The sequence below is a fragment of the Gopherus evgoodei genome, chromosome 3, assembly GCF_007399415.2.
Source record: "Gopherus evgoodei ecotype Sinaloan lineage chromosome 3, rGopEvg1_v1.p, whole genome shotgun sequence".
NCBI classification, from domain to species: Eukaryota; Metazoa; Chordata; order Testudines; family Testudinidae; genus Gopherus; species Gopherus evgoodei.
The window spans coordinates 42,421,949-42,439,848 of NC_044324.1; positions in this window are offsets into that span (position 1 = coordinate 42,421,949).

Here is a 17,900-nt window from a genome sequence, read left to right on the forward strand (position 1 = left end):
CCTTCACCTAATTTTGAGCCTAAACTTATTGATGGCCAGTTTATAGCCAATTGTTCTTGTGTCCTCATTGGTGCTTAACTTAAATAACTCCTCTCCCTTCTTGGTATTTATAGAGAGCAATCATATCTCCCCTCAGCCATCTTTTGGTTAGGCTAAACAAGCCAGGCTCTTTAAGTCTCCTTCATAAGGTAGATTTTCCATTCCTCGGCTCATCTTAGTACTCATTCTGTGCACCTGTTCCAGTTTAAATTCATCTCTCGTAAACATGGGAGACCATGATTGCACAAGTGAGTGCTCTGACTATGCATCAAGGTAGAAAAATGTCTCTGTGATCATTTGAGCTTTCTCACTCTTGATTGTTTTTGATTTTTTTACTGGACTCAAGCATATAACTGTCCCACATATGAGTATTCCCCAATAATGTAATGTATGCATAATTCCTGTGTAATGCATGTGTCATGTATATAATGCTATGTTTTAAGAGGTTTGTTTTATTGTCTATGTAACCGTAAGTAAGTGGAAAACAGGCTATTTAAGAGGAGGAAGGTCACTTACATTTTTGCCTTTAGCTAGCAACTGTGTAACCCTTCTGCCTGGTGGAGTTGGCAGCTACAAGGTCCAGGTTCAATATCTAAAGGTTTCTCTTAATACAAAACAGACTCATCCAGAAGCCCCCACCCAGAATCTGGGAAAATTAAGCAGCACCCCAGGGTGCTTCTAAGAGGCAATATTTCCCCACTCGCAAGAACTGCGTCTGTGCATAGCAAAGAACACTTTTAATAAAAAGAGAAAAGGAACCTTGAATTAATTTGGGAAAACACCACAACCATGATTCTAAAGCATGTGACCATGAGCAAAATAAATACCCATCCTGGAGTATATCGGGCAGTGTCCCTTGCCTAATTTCTCACCTTGTGGAGTGAAAATCTAGCAAACAAATGTTCCTTTGACATACTACTCCCGTCTCCCTCCACTGCACCCGACTCACAGTTCTGCTCTTGGTCAGCAAAGACCTTGAGTTCAGAAGTACATTCACATGCGTTCACCTCCCACCCCATGGAGCAGTGCCAGTGCTGCAACTGGCTCACATTTACTGATATTTACCACTGCCATTGTTCGCTCTGCTGCTTCTGGTCCTCTACAGCTGTTAGGGAGGCGGAGACCATCTCCCTGGCTCCCGCAGAGAGCCCTACTTGGATTGGCATAGGGTTTAGCTTAGAAACGGGAAAAAAGCTCAATTCCATGTAAGAGAAACAAATACAAAATATAGCTAGAGGGCTGGTTGAAAAAAATTTCCATCAAATCCTTTTTGTGATGGAGAATGTAGTAAGATGAGGCCTTGAAACATAAACTCTTGTATCAAAGGCCCAGTCTGGAGCCTGAACCAAAGTACTTCCAGGCATTGCTAAGCAAAAGCTGGGCTGTGAGCCAAAGGCAGGCCCCTTTCACAGAAGCCGGCGAGAAGAGGGTTGTTAGAAGCAGGTGCATCCACACATAAGTGCTAATAAGAGGAACTTGTGCCAAGATAGCATGAGAACACTCCACAGAGAGGAACAGGCAGGTGCATCTTAAAGACGGGTCAAAAAGACAACATGATGGATCGATTTGTTTGAACTGACATGATCAAAGAGGGAGACAGCCCCCAGTGAGTCAAGGGGCTGTACTTCAGTACGTCAGTAGGGATGAGTAATCTGTCCTGTATAAAAGTAGGTCCCGGAGTGCACATCTTTGTCTAGCCTAGGGGGCAGTGGAAAGTCCTGCCACTGACTGAGCTGATCCATTGCCGAGGGGCACAAATTTGTAGTATGTCTTGTAGAGTCTACGGGAAACTATTACTGTGCTTTGTTTGACAATAAACCTGGCTTGGGTTCCTTTGTATATTATTAGAGTCTGTGGTCTGTGGGGGTTCTCTCAGGGTCTGCTGTGCCAGCTATCTGTGCAGAGCTGGGACAGCACATAGAGGGAACATGCACACAACTGACTGTTATCATCATTGAACAAGAGCAGAGCACCACACCAATAGCTACTGACAACAGAGAATGATGGTTTTGATTAAATAAAAATGCAGAAAGTGTCTGCTTTTCTGATGAAAAAATCAAAATTTTCAGTTTTCAGGCAAATATCCTTTTGTTTGAAATGAAAAGTTGAATTGAACCAGGTCTGCATGGCAATTGTAATTGTAATAGAGTTTGAATGTGCTCTCCGCTGACATGTAGTGATGAGCTGTGGAAGAGGACTTTAGGAGCTGATCTTGTTTGCATGGGCACACCCACCCTGCTAGGTGCTTAGCATGATGGGACTGCTTGCCCAAATGGTCACTTTTGGCTGGTATTGGATTCCCAGTCTCCTTGTTATTGGGGCAGGAATAATAAAGAGTAGTTATCCTTGTTGTGTGAATTGAGGGCAGCAAAATAGTACTTGGCATAGCCCTATGGAGGGACTCACCCTCAACTAAATGGCTCTCACTAAGCAGGGGACATGGGTTCCAAAGCCCAGTGAATGGACAGAGGTTGGGGATAGGTGCTTGTACCTAGGTGTGTGGGGGGCCTGCTTAAGGGGCTGTTCTCTTTGCACTGTATAATAAAAAAAACTACTTTAGGCTCAGCTGAGAATCTTCTTCCCCCTGTAGAGGTGAAATCACTGATCCTTAGGTCTGAGTATTAGAGCTGTATTGGGACAGTGTCTCTGATATAAGAGACTACCCAGTGTGCAGCAGCAGTAAGGCTCCCCCTACTAACAGCTGAAATCATGGAGAGCTGTGTTAAGTGGTGGGCAAGTGGCTGGCAGGGTGGACAGCAGAGAAATGCAGGGTGGCTGGTGGAGAGGTGAACATTAAAGGGACTTTTGGATTGCCGAATTTAAGAACCTGAGGGGAAAAGGATATTGCCCAACTTACTTGAGCGTGGGTCTTCTGCTTATGGTCTATGTTTATGAACCCTGTTTGTGGTGTTTTCCCAAATTAATGCTGAGTTACTTCCCTTCTTTTATTAAAAGTTTTTTTGATAAACACAGACTCTGTGCTTGTGAGAAGGGAACTATTGCCTCAGGTCATTGGGTGGAGGCTCGAGTCGGTTTTGTATTGTATTGTTAAAAAGAAACCCTACATACTGAACCCGGCCCTTGTTGCTGCCAACTCTGGCCGAAGGATTACAAAATTAAAACCACATCACTCATTCATCACTGTGCTCTCTGTAATAAGATGAACATTAGATGCTACAAACACAGAGTGAAATCTCATCAACAGGAATGTCATACCAGGAGCAAGGAACTATGGCCCCGATCCACAAAGGGACTGAAGTGCTGTGATGTTGAGCATTGTAACACCTAACCCTGAGACACCTAGAAAATCACAGGAATGCAACTGTGATTGACAAAGCGTGAATTAGGCACCTAGGTTCCCTATACAATTCATGGGGAGAGATAGGCATCTTAGACTGTGATCCACAAAAGTCAGCATGTTAGGCAGGAAGCCATCTAAGCTAGCCAATAGGAGATACTGACAAGAGGGTTATGTCCTAAACCCTATCCCTCCCTCATAGAGAGGAGCCTGAATCTGGGCTGCAAGTAGGTGCCTCTCTCTGCTTTCAACACACCACCGGGAACCCTCTCCTGGTCAGGAGGCTTGGGCACCTAATGAGTTAGGCACCTGCTTCATTCCACACAAAATGGCTAGAAGAGGCGGTTCCACTGCTGTCCACCTTATAACATTTAGCTTAGTGATTAGAATATTCACCTGGGATGTAGGAGAGCCGGGTACAATTAAAGAGTCATTGATGGAGGGGAACTGGACTCTGAGTAGCCCACCTCCCAGGAAGGTGACCTAACAACCAGGCTATAAAATTATTCTCTGGCTGGTAATGTAAAGGAAAACAAGAAAGCGCTAGCTTTCTTGTTTTTTTCCTGTGTCAGAGTGGCACAAGGATCTCACCTTGAGATCTATTTTACTTACCCATTTAAAAAAAATGTAGGACAATGATTAGCAAAACTGTGTGACTTGCATATATGAAAGTCTGAGCAATTTAAAATTATATTCTACTTTACTTTTATTTTGGTGTTCTGTAATGTAATTTAAATGATAATCCAGGATTATAACTGGAATGCAGGGTATTGGTTACCAGGTATTTGTAAGTTAACTTTCATATGTTTAGGAAATGCTGAACAGTTATTTTGATTTTTTCTGTATGGTAGTTTAAATGAATTACAAAAAAATAAGTGAAACTGGTGTGATTATATTGCATTATTTTGACAAATAAATATGGAGAATTTTGCAGAATTTTAAAGTTATTTGGCGCAGAATTCCCCCAGGCATAAATGTAGCAGATTAGCCACAGGGACTTAACAGTAAAATCATATGTCCCTGCCTTTAGGCCTATTCTAGAAAGAAACAGCTGTTTGGGGAAGGTAGAAATTTGCTTGGATTTGGCTTGTTGCCCCTTCCTACAGAAAGGGGGAGTTCGATGCAAATTGCTTCCCAGTTTAAGCTCCCTAGTCAGGTCTGTGTTATGGCTGAATGTGAGAGGGAAAGATCAAAATCCAATTTGAATGGATCCCAAAGAGCTGGGACATCAACAATGTTTGTGGTTTTCTGCTGTCTCCTGGCATCCAAATGATATTAATGCTGCATGCATCATCTCTAGAGATGGTATGAGTCAAAGTTTGAAGCTGGATCTGAACGTCTTCAAAGTTTGTGGGTGTTTGGATCTGAGATTTTGGTTTGTGCTAATTACTGATGGTCACTTTGGGCTTTGATATTTAATTCCACTGCAGAGTTAAGGGAATCTCCAAAGTGGATATGGAATCTGTTATTCTCGTTTCTGTGTATGGGCACTACTCTCATCAGCATTAATGGGAATTGTGCAGACGTTAAGTCAACAGACTTTCTCAACCTATTCACTACTCAGATCTGAGAAGGGAATTTTGCTGTAAGTGGGGGAAAGAAGGATTAAACACTAGAAATATAATTTTTCTCATGTATTTCAATAGGAGGAATAACATTCCTAAAACAACTTAAATATGTGTGAAATATCTGAAAATTTTTAAAGAAAACACTGCCAGTGTAAATGACATTATTGGATAGTAGCATAGGGAAGCAGCAGCACCTCCTTCTGACACATTCCTCCTATTTTTATATCAAACACTTCCCTTTTTGGAGACTATTTGCCTTCTCCACATCAGCAGCAAGGATCTCGACTTGCACTGCTTTGGCCTAGTGGTGGCATCTGTAGGCAAATATAACTTGATTATCCCCAGTGATGTGTGTGGAGACTGGGAAAGGAGGAGAGTCTCTTGGTATTGAGAGTATTTTTCTGCTGTGAAGCTAATTCGGAGGCAGCCCCTCTGTGCTGTGGAGCCTCCCCTGTAGGGCAGTTCTGGGGCCAAAAGAGAAAGTCAGGATACTGAACCCACTGAAGCCATGCTGGGAACTGCATGGGGTGGGGATGCAGCACAGGGGTCTCTGGCAGATCCCCCGAGCTTGATGTGGATCTGTGAGCTATGGGGGTCTTATCTGCAAGGTGGCCAACACCATCTCTGTCTGACTAAACAATCTGGTGGAGACTGTTCGGGGAAGCTTATAGAATAGGGTGACCAGATGTCCCGATTTTATAGGGACAGTCCTGATTTTTGGGTCTTTTTCTTATATAGACTCCTATTACCCCCAACCCGTGTCCCGATTTTTCACACTTGCTGTCTAGTCACCCTATTATAGAATTTCCTGTCTCTTACACAATTTTTTTCACATAGGGAAATGGTCAGACACAATTTACATGAGTAATCAGATTTCAAGCTGCTTGGTGCCATAAATTCCATCAAACACAAAGAAATGTTGCCTATTTGATAGTGGAATGAGAGTCACGTTTCATTCTGTGTATGGATTTGCTGCAATGTCAAATCCTTTTACGTCTTAATTTTTTTTATTAATCAAATTATAAACACACTTGTGTAAAAGCAAATCCGCAGCAGGTTATATTAGGGCCAAAGGTTTCAACAATATTTGATTATGATTTTTTTTAACATTTCTATAGATTCACTGGAGATAAATTATAGCACTAGGGGGAGTAAGAGCACTAACTATGACGATTTCAAATTTAAGAAGGGTGGTTTTTCTGTTAAAAACCGTTCAGCTTTAGAATGATACACCATAACAGTAAAGAGTGTTGGAGTAGCAGTGGCTTTTAAATAAGAAGTTACATGCTTATGTTAGAACATGGAAATCAAAAGGACAGGTTACAAGCCATTTCGACTGAAGGGACAGACATTTTTAAAAGCAGTTGATTTCTTTTGATAAAAATGTTGAACCATTCTCTCAGCTTCTGGGTGGCACAAAGGGAGTGGAAACCTCCTGCAAGATCCCTGTTGGAGGAGTCTTCAGTAGCTGTAGAGCTATTATTTTTATTAATTATTATTAATGATTATTATTTGTATTAGCATAGTGTCTTTTTTTTTAAATAAGCAGTATTGCTGTAGACGTGCTGGTCCCAGGATATTAGAGACACGAGGCAGGGAGGTTAGGTAATATGTTTTAGTGGTCCAACTTCTGTTGGTGAGAGTCAAGCTTTGGAGCTCAAAATTTTGTCTCTCTCACCAAGAGAAGTTGGCCCACTAAAACATATTACCTCACCCACTAGTATCTCTGATTTTTAATGGCACTTATATTTTCTTTATTCAAATACAGCCTGAGCTGATGTGCAGTGTCCTGTCATCATTTTGAACCAATGCTGCCAATGTTATAATCCCATTACTGGGACTTAAAAATAAAAGATTGCTGGAATTCTGAAACAGTGTACAAATGTCATTGCTCTGACATCATATTACAGAAATGCCTTTTGTGCCACCAATCTTTTATCAGCGTGATTTATTTTAATGGGTTCGTTCAGGCTGCTATAATTAAGGGCATGTCAGATTTTCCATAATCAGGTCTTACTTTTGCAATGGGCTATAAAATTTCACTCTTGGCTGCAACTTGGTATATGTACTTGAAAACCTGCTGCTTTTAAAGCATTTCTGAATGCCTTAAAGCAGTCTTTCAACCAAATAGGATCATTAAGGAAAAGAAGGGAACTACATTTGATAATATGTTATCCCTAAAAATCTTTCAAGTCAGTAGGAATTCATCCCTCCCCCATTTCTTTCAGGGTGCAAATAATGGCAGGAGTCAGGTGAATTAATTCTGTTAAAGATATTACAAAATTTTATTATGGAAGCAACCTTGTGGCTCCATAGTTCAGACTGCATTGAGATTTGCCCTTACAACAGTAGTAAAAGCTCATTATGGCAGTGTTGGTCAGGGCTCCACTGTTACTATTGAGTTGGGTTTTACATACACTCTCTCAACACCCATAGTCTAGGGTTACCGTATTTAAACTTTCAAAACAGAGGACACTCCATGGAGGTGGGGTAGCCCCACCCCCTATCCACTCCCTCCCACTTCCCGCCCCCTGACTGCCACCCAAGAATCCGCAAGCCATCCAACACCCTCTGCTCCTTGTCCCCTGATCACCCCCCCGGGACCCCGGCCACAACCGCCCCCCTGGAACCCACTCCCTATCTAAGCCTCCCTTCTCCTTGTCCCTGACTCCCCCCTCCTGAGACCCCCCCTACCCTAACTGTCCCCCTAAAACCCCACCCCCTACCTGTCCCCTGACTGCCCCCACTCCTATCCATACCCCTGTCCCCTGACAAGGCTCTCCAGAACCCCTGGCCCATCCACCCCCCCTGCTACCTGTCCCCTGACTGCCCTGACCCCTCTCCACATCCGTGCCCCCTGATAGCCCCCCTCAAGTGGCAGAGATCTGTGCAGCAGATTAAAGGTTTTAAATCTAATGATGAACCATGTGGGAGTCAATAAAGCTCCAAATGATGGAATTTCTAATTTTTCAGTTTGCTTTTATAAAAACCTAGGAAGTTGCAATAAAACAAACAAAAGGAAATATATCAAAAGAATATTAAAGGTGTGAAGTCAAGCACTCAAAAGTTAGAAAATGTCAGTTTTAAAATTTCCTGAGCAACCTTACTTCAGCCCCTTTATGCTTATGTATTGATGCAGTCTCCACTTACAAGAGCACATACTGTGTTTTCCTGGTGGACCTCTGCCTTGTGCAGTGCACAGGATATATGGTACTTAGGGAATGAAGCAGGGGTGCGTAGTGAAGGACCCCTGCCCCATTTGATGTAAAGTTGGAAAGTGCCACCCAGGGGTTGGAGCCAGGGGACTGCAGGAAAAGGAAGATTGGTCTTATTGTTAAGAGAGTTAAATGCCACCCTGTAGAACCAGACAAAATAATCAGGGGATGGCCTATACCAATGCTTAATTTTTAATGAAAGAAGGGCCAGCGCGTCTGCAACTAGGTGCTGGGGCTCAAGCAATTTTTTTACTTTCATAACTGACACGGCAAGCCCAGAGGTGCCAGGGCTATGAACCATCAAGCCTAAATGTGCCAGGGCACTGTCCTGGCACAAATGAAGCACTGGGCTATCCCATCCACCATTCCCCTTGTGGGTCCTTAAAGAAAGATACTTCAGGAGGAAAACAGAGAAGAATAGACGGAGGTTACTGGAGCAAGCTTCACCATCATGGCTGCCACCCCCACCATCTCCTGGGAATCCTGAGGGCTGTCCTGGCCAGCTGGGGCCAGAGAGAGGTACCCCGATGCCATTGCCACCCTCACCAACTCCAGCTGAATCCCTACAACCACCTGAAATGAAATGGGATTGGACGAACAGCAGCAGCAACAGCTCCAGCTCATACCAACTTGTTCAAAAGGACAGTTATTACCATTGAAGAGACTGTCAAATAAAGGGGATGGAGATCTTTCTAAAACTCTCTCCAGCTAAAGGGAAAGGAAAGACAGATGTTATTAAAATGGAAGCCTTACTTAATGGTTTACATTTCAAACGCTTTAACTGGTTTTCCGTATTTTCTGTATTTTTAATATAAGATGAAAAAGGATTTTTAATGATGTGTTTGTCATAGTCCTAAGCAGGCTGAGGTCTCTGTATACCCAACTCCAGACTTTGTTTAACACTGTTTGATGTTAGACAGTAACTGAATTATGTTAACATCTTTGACCCATATTCCATCTAAATAAATACAAAAGGCATTCACAGGGAGGGGTTCTTGGCTTTGAAATTCACTTCCTGCCTTGGTTTTGCCAGATCCCAAAGCTGGTAGCCTTCAGTATGTTCTGTAAAATGCACCTGTTTCCCCAGGCTTTTTTTCTGGGAGAATGGTTGATTGAGGGTGTGGAAGATATGAAGGGGCGGAGTGGGGTTAGAAAAGTGTTCTATGAGGTTTGTTCTCTGATGCCTTTTTGACATATTGGTATTAGTGTCTGAAATGCAACCCCCTCTCAAATAAATAAAATCTCCCCTTCGATCTCTCACCTGGGTAACTTACTGCTGCTGTTTTTTCTGACTAAACTGCACATGTGAAATCTAATGTGAAATAAAAAAAGTTGGAATAGAAATGAAGCATTTTGATTTTATGAAAATGGAACATGTCCAGTGACCCAAAATGATTTTTTTCTCCAAAATTTTGCTTTTTGGGTAATTTCAAAATGTCAGAATTTCTTAAATGGAAAATTTAATTAATGCACAGTTCAAGTTACAAGATTTTATCTGAAAACCTGGCCTCATTGAAATAAATGATAAACCTTCAATTGTCTTCAAAAGGGCCAAAATTTCACTAACTGAACTTCTAAATGTAACCATAAAGGTAGAGGGTTTGTAATCTCTAATAAAAGGAATTGGTGCTTTCTGATTTACATCATTCCAGGAAGAAACACAACATGAGAGCTCAGTGTAAAAAGTTAACAAGGTAGCACATTTGAGCAAACTGCAAGTATTGCCAACCAAACTGGATAAAGAAAGAGTGCATGAGAATAAGACATAGAACATTATTTTTAAGTCATATCCAGCAATTTCTTCAAGAGAAAACACCTATGAGTTTGATTCTTTTCTCAGACTGGTGAGTCAAAGGAATTAAAACAGTGTAAATGAAGAAAGAATCAGGCGAAAGGTTTTCCGCACAGGCAATGAGCAACCTGCAGCTGATTTCATTTCAATCAATGTTTTAAACTAGTGCAGATAAATTTCAGAAGCTTGGTAAAGTGAGCAGTTAAGACTGAATCTAGAGAAGGAATGAAAATGTAATCAGTTGAGTATGTACAATGTTTTGGACAGGAAATCATTCTTCAGCTATCTTGCTTTGGCATATGTTATTTATTCAAAAGAATACATTTGATCTGAATTTGTTGTTTCACTGAAGAGGAAATTCCTTATAGAATTTTTTCATATATTTTCTATATGCTTATTGCTTGCCAGAGTTCACAAGGGTGCATTATCTAGAGTGCAATCAAATGTCATACTGGAAAAGCACTAAAACCTTTTTAATTAAAAACATCATAAAGAGTTAAGTAAAATTATAACTGAGGGTTATTGTAATCTCTTTAGAGGAATGTGTGTGTGCCAGACACTATCTTAGAGAAAAAGCAGTGAACAAATAGTGGAATATGTCTACAAATATTTATTTTAATTTGAAACCAAATTTCAGTCGGAATGTGTTAATGACCTTTTTGCATTCACATTTATGCACGTTTGTATTGAAGCCTTACTGACACAAATGCTCAGGAAAAGCAAATGCTATGCTCAAGTGATCAGTGTTATATAAAAGTGAATTTTGAAATGTGTGTTTGCTTTTAAAATTCAAAAATTGGCCATTCAAAAGTCACTGTATTGGTTAGTTACATACATCTTATGGTTTTGTTTCTGTTGCTTCATAGGATGAAATAACTAACAGATAATGTGGGCAATGTGAAATCAATGAAGCAACACCAGTTTACACCAGCTGAGATTTGGCCAAGGGAATTTTAAGTGGTATGTTTGTGATATTCAGAATTCTCACTTTGTGTGTGTTTGACAGTTCTAAAAGTCACCAACACGATGCGACTTATGTACCTTATGTGTCACTGTGTGACTATTCACAATTCAGATGTGATCTACAGATCAAGAATTATTCATTAAAAGCTAAATTATGGATTTACTATTAGCCCCGAGTAAAGGACCACATGTTGTTGCACTGCCCAGGGAGTCTGATGCAGATTTGACAGCCTCACAGAAGTTACTTGCTCTGTCTTTATGATCTTTTTTTGACGTACCTAAACCCCCTTATTTCCCTATATGGCTGAGTAAGCCAGAACACTATTTGGCCCTAAGAAATTCACACATTTTGAATGATGAATACATTTGAAAATTTAAAAAAATTGTAAAGTCAAACAAAAACAGAGTTAGATTTGCCAAATTATTTGTCATGAATTGTTCTTCTGCTTTCCAATGTGTATACGTGTTGGCAGTCTTGGAGTAGAAAAATGTACAAGCACATCACAAAGTAATTTTATTACTGTACAACTTTAGCTAAGAGAACATAATTTTTAACTGTTTCATTCTAACATAGTTGGCCATGTTTGTACCTCTCAAACCTGCACCTTTGAATGTATTCCCAGAATGAATATTTGGAGTCTCAGAATACAAGATTTAAAAAAGGAATGAACCCTTCCCAATTGCATTCTTTCCCATTTCCCATCATGAACACAACATATGGACACGAGTGTAACTGAACAAGGCTAATTTTCTAGTACTATTGCTTTGAGCTAAGTTTTGTTACGTAAGGAGTGGTCCTGCTGAATTTATCTTCTCTTCAACAGTCAAAATCTTCTAATAAACACAGAAATTCCTCATGCTTAAAATACTAATTCTCCAACCATTGCCACCCTAAATAAAGTGCTTTCATTTATTCCAAGATGTTTAATATTCCAAATTAATCTTAAGACTCAAATTTGTAAACCTAAATTCTTTTTCAGGGACCTTCCCTTATGGAAGGGTCCTATAGAGTTTAACAGAAAATGAAAAAGCTCAAAAACCTGTAGAAAAGTTATTATACAGAATTGAATGGATAGTTCTATCTCTGCTATAGAATTCTATAGATTCTAGCTAGCTACTTATGTAGCTCTCATCATCATAGTATCTGAGAACCTGTGATGGGACATCCGCCTCACACTGGCCTATAAGGGGTTAATGGAGCCCTGGAGAGGCTGTGCAGAAAGCAGCCAATAGGAGAGGGGCTGTGAGGAGCAGCCAATCAGGGCCAGGCAGGCCCACATAAGAAGAGCTGCAGGGCAGAGCAGGTTCAGTTGCTCCCTAGAGCTCAAGGAAGGAGGACTGGCTGCCTTGTAGTTAGAAGAAAGCCAGCACCTGGGACAGAGCAGTGCTGCTAGCAGGGACCAGGGTAGCAAAGAGCTGGTAGCTGGAAGTTGCAGCCTGAGGCCCTGAGACAAGGGTGATGAAGGTGCTGGGGCTGTGGGGAAGTGGCCCAGGGAAATAGACTGAGAGGTTGGAGAGGATGCAACATGTGGATGCCATCTACAGGGTCCCTGGGCTGGGACCCAGAGTAGTGGGCGGGCCCAGATCTCTCCCATCCCCACTCACCACTGAAGAAGTGGCTGGACTGTGGTACTGTTTCCCCAGAAGGGGGGAGCGCAGAGTGTGGCAAAGCCGGAGGGCTGTGTCCTGAAGAGGATGCTGTGGTCCTCGGAGTGACACAGGTCCAGGAGCGGAAGTGACGCTGGGTGAGACACCGCTAAGAATCAGCATACTGACCTGTGGAGCTGATCAGTAAGATGACTAACAGGAGGCTCTAGTGTGGTGAGTTTCACCCTGTCACAGCACTTCAGAGTTATTAATGGATGTTTAACTGTGAAGTAGGGAAGTGTCAGCTCCATTTTACAGGTGGGAAATTGAAGCATAAGAAAGACTACATAACTTGCTGAAAGACATACAAGAGACCTGTGGTAGAAGTGGTAATCCTTGTTCTCTTGCACTCCAGTGCAGTTCCATGTTCATTAGACTATCCCTCCTACCTACCATGTTTGGTTCAAAAAAACTATTGCAATGATCTCATTTTCTATTAAATTACTTAGAATCCAAATGCCAGTTCACAGTTCAAAGATAATGTAAACACCTCCATGCTCTGTCCTGATTCAGTATGCTCAGTGTATTATTTATCTAGTGCCATAATTCTCCTTGTTACTTTACAAAATTAATAAAAAAAGCCCTTACAATTTAAATGAGATAACCCTACCACCACCACTATCCATGCACTCTCACACACATTCAAGTACAGTATCTGGAGAGACCAGTGGGGAGGTGACACAGAGGCTCATTGGTGCCAGTTGGCAAAGGGTTCACTACTCTGTGTCAGCAATTCCTATCATGGCTGACAAACTCACTACACTTCACACATTGCTTTCACAGTATTTATCTATAAAGAATATCACATAAGGTACCTAAAAAAAACCTATGTCATACTGGTGCTCATAATCAGTGTATGTACTACTACCATGTAAAGAATTGTGTGTATATACTGGAAATATGTTTTAAACGATGCAGCAGGCAGAGTTGAGAAACAGTCATCCCCCCTCTCCCCTCACCGAGAGAAGATAAGATACATCTCTTTCTGTTACATGTAAATTAAGGTTTCAGAGTGGTAGCTGTGTTAGTCTGTATCAGCAAAAACAATGAGGAGTCCTTGTGGCACCTTAGAGACTAATATTTGTTAGTCTCTAAATTTGGGCATAAGCTTTCATGGGCTAGAACCCACTTCATCAGATGCATGGAGTGGGAAATACAGGAGCAGGTATAAATACATGAAAGGATGGGAACTGCCTTACCAAGTATGAGGTCAGTCTAACAAGACAATTCATTTAACAGCAGGATGCCAAGGAAGGAAAAATAACTTTTGAAGTGGTAATGAGAGTGGCCCATTTCAGACAGTTGACAAGAAGGTATGAGTAACAGCCGGGGGAAATTAATATTGGGTAAATTAGGTTTAGGTTTTGTAATGACTCAACCACTCCCAGTCTTTAGTCAGGACTAATCGGATGATGTCCAGTTTGCAAATTAATTCCAGTTCTGCAGTTTCACATTGGAGTCTGTTTCTGAAGCTTTTTTCACTGAAGAATTGCCACTTTTAGGTCTGTTATTGAGTGACCAAAGAGACTGAAGAGCTCTCCAACTGGTTTTTGAATGTTATGATTCCTGATGTCAGATTTGTGTACATGGCAGAGGGGCATTGCTGGCACATGATGTCATATATCACATTGTTAGATGTGCAGGTGAACGAGCCCCTGATAGTGTGGCTGATGTGGTTAGGTCCTATGATGGTGTCCCTTGAATAGATATGTGGACAGAGTTGGCACCGGGGTTTGTTGCAGGGTTTGGTTACTGGATTGGTGTTTTTGTTGTGTGGTGTGTAGTTGCTGGTGAGTATTTGCTTCAGGTTGGGTGGCTGTCTGTAAGTGAGGACTGGCCTGTCTCCCAGGGTCTGTGAGACTGAGGGATCATCCTTCAGGATAGGTTGTAGATCCTTGATGATGCGCTGGAGATGTTTTAGTTGGGAGCTGTCAGTGACGGCTAGTGGCGTTCTGTTACTTTCTTTGCTGGGCCTGTCTTGTAGAGGTGACTTCTGGGTACCCTTTTGGCTCTGTCAATCTGTTTCTTCACTTCACCGGGTGAGTATTGTAGTTTTAAGAATGCTTGATAGAGATTCTGTAGGTGTTTGTCTGAGGGATTGGAGCAAATGTGGTTGTATCTTAGAGTTTCGCTATAGACTATGGATTGTGTGATGTGATCTGGATGGAAGCTGGAGGCATGTAGGTAAGTATAATGGTGAGTAGGTTTCCGGTATGGGGTGGTTATGTGACCATTGCTTATCTGGGGTGCATTTTAAGAGGGCCTTTCAAAGTTTTACTGGTCAATAAGAGGAAGAAAAAAGGACCCCTTTCTCATCCTTCACTGGGAGAGCAAAAAGAACAGTACTTTTTGCAGTTGTGAAAGCTGTCCTGGTCACATGGGCGGGCTAGTGGTGCTGGGAGGGTGCTTTAGGTGAGAAATAGCTTTAGACAAAGATTTTAGCCCCTTAGAGTTAAGTGTAAACTCCAAGAAGTGTTATACCTTTTGTTTTACATGTAACCTATTTTTATCTTTGCCACTCTCTCTTAAATCTTAATCTTTGCAAATAAACATATTTGCTTTCGCTACAAGTAGATTCCAAGATTGTGTTGTTATGTTGGAGCTGATCTCAGCTGAATCAAACAAGTCAGTGTGAATTCTATCTCTTCAGAGACAGCTTACCTGGTTATTTCTGTTCATATCCAGTGACAGGGGCTCAGTACTATAGGGAGATGCTTCAGAGGAATTTAGGGACTGGGGTACACCATGGTTTTGTCTACACTACACACCTTTTAGTGACATAGCTGTGCTGCTACAGCCATGCCGCTATAAGGAGCGCAGTGTAGAGAGCTTGCCTGCTGACAAAAAATTTCCACCTCAACGAGCGGCAGCAGCTTTGTCAAAAAGCGCTGTTCACACCAGCACTTTTTGTCAGTAAAACTTTTGGCGTTCAGGGTGTTTTGTGTTTTTTAAATACTCCTGAACACCAGAAGTTTTGCCAACCAAGTTCCAGTGTAGGTAAAGCTCAAGTATTAACCTGGAAGGCAAAGTAGGGGGTGGCAGAGCCCCGAGGATAATGCTTGAGTGGCTGAAGGGCTGGCAGTGTCAGGGAGTTGACATCTAGCTACCATAAGAAACCTCCCTGCTATCCAGTAAGAGGGAGTCTAACATGGTGACTCTCAGTGCTGGACAAACTGAGAAAGTGTCGCAGGAGGTGATCAACAGGAGTAGAAAATATTCAGCACCTGACAGGTGCTGAGTTGTGAGTGATTTTTGCACAACACCTACAGAACTGGACAGGTGCTTTGTAAATGTGAATAAATAAAATAGTTGGTGTGGGACACAGAAAGTCAACTGTGCTCTAGAAAAACCTCCAAAACAATATGAAATGCAGTATATAGCATAGGGCAGCAGGTTGGTATAACAAACAGCAACCTAGCATTTAAAGGGATGAGTAGAATGCTCCTATTATAATGTGGAACCCTGTGTATAAATGGTGAAGTAAAAGATCCTTCTGGCAATCTGTAGGGTTACAAACAGTGAAGCAAAAGGTTGCCAGTGTAACGTGGAACCAAGAATAGAAGTAGTGGAATAGAAAAGTGCTATTATAATGTTGACTGCAGTATATAACGGTGCAGTAAAAGGCCCCATACACCAGAAAGGATGGAGTGAAAAACTCTTGTTGTAAAATGGGAGGCAAGAAATGATGTAGCAGGTACTATTTTTTTCTAATAGATAGTCATCAGTGTGAGCAGCCAAAAGACCACGTATGTACCTCAACTGTGTATGCTGAGGGCAGGATGCCAAGTAAATTATCCATTTCAAATGTATGTGCCTGTGGTTAAAGGGATTAGCCAAGGTGATCCGGTTCTGGAGGAGATTAACTTTCAAAAATAAAAGAGAACTTCTGCCATTGAACGTTTCTTTCTTTCTTTTTTTTTTTTTTTCTCAGCTGAATTGGGTGAAGGGAGATGTTGAGTAGGGGAGCGAAGGAGGATCAAGAACCTCCACCTTCTATTTATCTCCCCACTGGAGGTCCCTACACAACTGTTAAAAACAAGCTTTTATTGTCAGCATATTTTTAGGCTACTAAAGTTGACAAAGTGCAGAAACCAGTTCTGCAGCCTTCTGTGGATTACACACACACACACTCAGTGGTGTCTAAATAGTTCTGGTTTAAAAGTTCTAACCTCATTCAGTGGAGGTTTTCATCACCAGTCAGTAGTTGTCCTAGAATTAGTATTACATTGTACATTTAAGGCTTGATTCTGATGGTGATTCAGATGGATTTATACAAATATAATGTCACTGACTTCAGTGACATTATTATGATTTACTCTGGTGAATCAGGCACACAGATGCTAAGAGTCTACAATTTAGCTTCACAGTTACAGATGAAATAAACAATAAGGTACATTCCAAAGCATGGTGTTTTTTGATAGCTACTTATCACCTAGGTGATCGTGAGAACTACGGCTTAACCATGCTACTTCTATTCTTTGCATTTCCAGTTAAAATATTATTCTAAATATCTCTTAGCTTTAGAAGCTGCCTCAAAGCTTCAGTCTTTTCAGGAAGTACCAGGAGCTGATGATGATAATGTAAGCAGTAATGTCGATCCTGTTGAACATATCAGGGCTGTAATTCCACCAAGAGAAAAACATAAGAGGCTGGCTAACATCACCAGAAACCCTCCAATGGAATTACAGCCTCCACTGTGGTGGTCTGGAGCATTTCATTTGTTAGAATATATCATAAGAAAATTACCATTCTGCATGTTCTCTGTTGTTCACTGGAGCTACATGTCACTCGATTAAATTGCTCCACGGTGCTACAGGCAGTGAGTGGGGGAGGATATTTTTGCTACACATAAGCTTCAACAGAGCTGGCTTTAAGGGTTTTACAGGCGTAGGCAAACCAGCCAGTATTCACTCCACCAGCCTGCAGTTTTACTGCCTCAGTATTTTAGGGAAATGTCTGTATGGGACAGGCATCCCAGAGCTGCAAAAGGAATAACACACTGAGGCCCTTTATTTAGGTGTGGGAGATTTATTGCCTTGCTGTTGGGTTGCCATGGATGTTTAGCACTTTCTAGGCAGGCACATTACTATTAGGGATGCATTTACATGCATCCACACACCACTTCTCGAAACAAGCAGCCTCCCCCACCCCCTGACAATGTGTTGCAGCTTCAGCTGCTACATTCTGCCTGTCTCAGACTCTCTCACCAGCAAGCTGCTGACTATTAACACGGCTGCATTGTGCCACCATAACTCCTCCCAACGTGTCATGTTCCATGCAAGGTGGAGAGGGCTTTCAGGTTAAAATCAGACTATATCTTTACAAAAAAGAAATCCTTTGCTCTGTGCTGGCTGCAGCAGTGCAGCACCTGTTGGGCC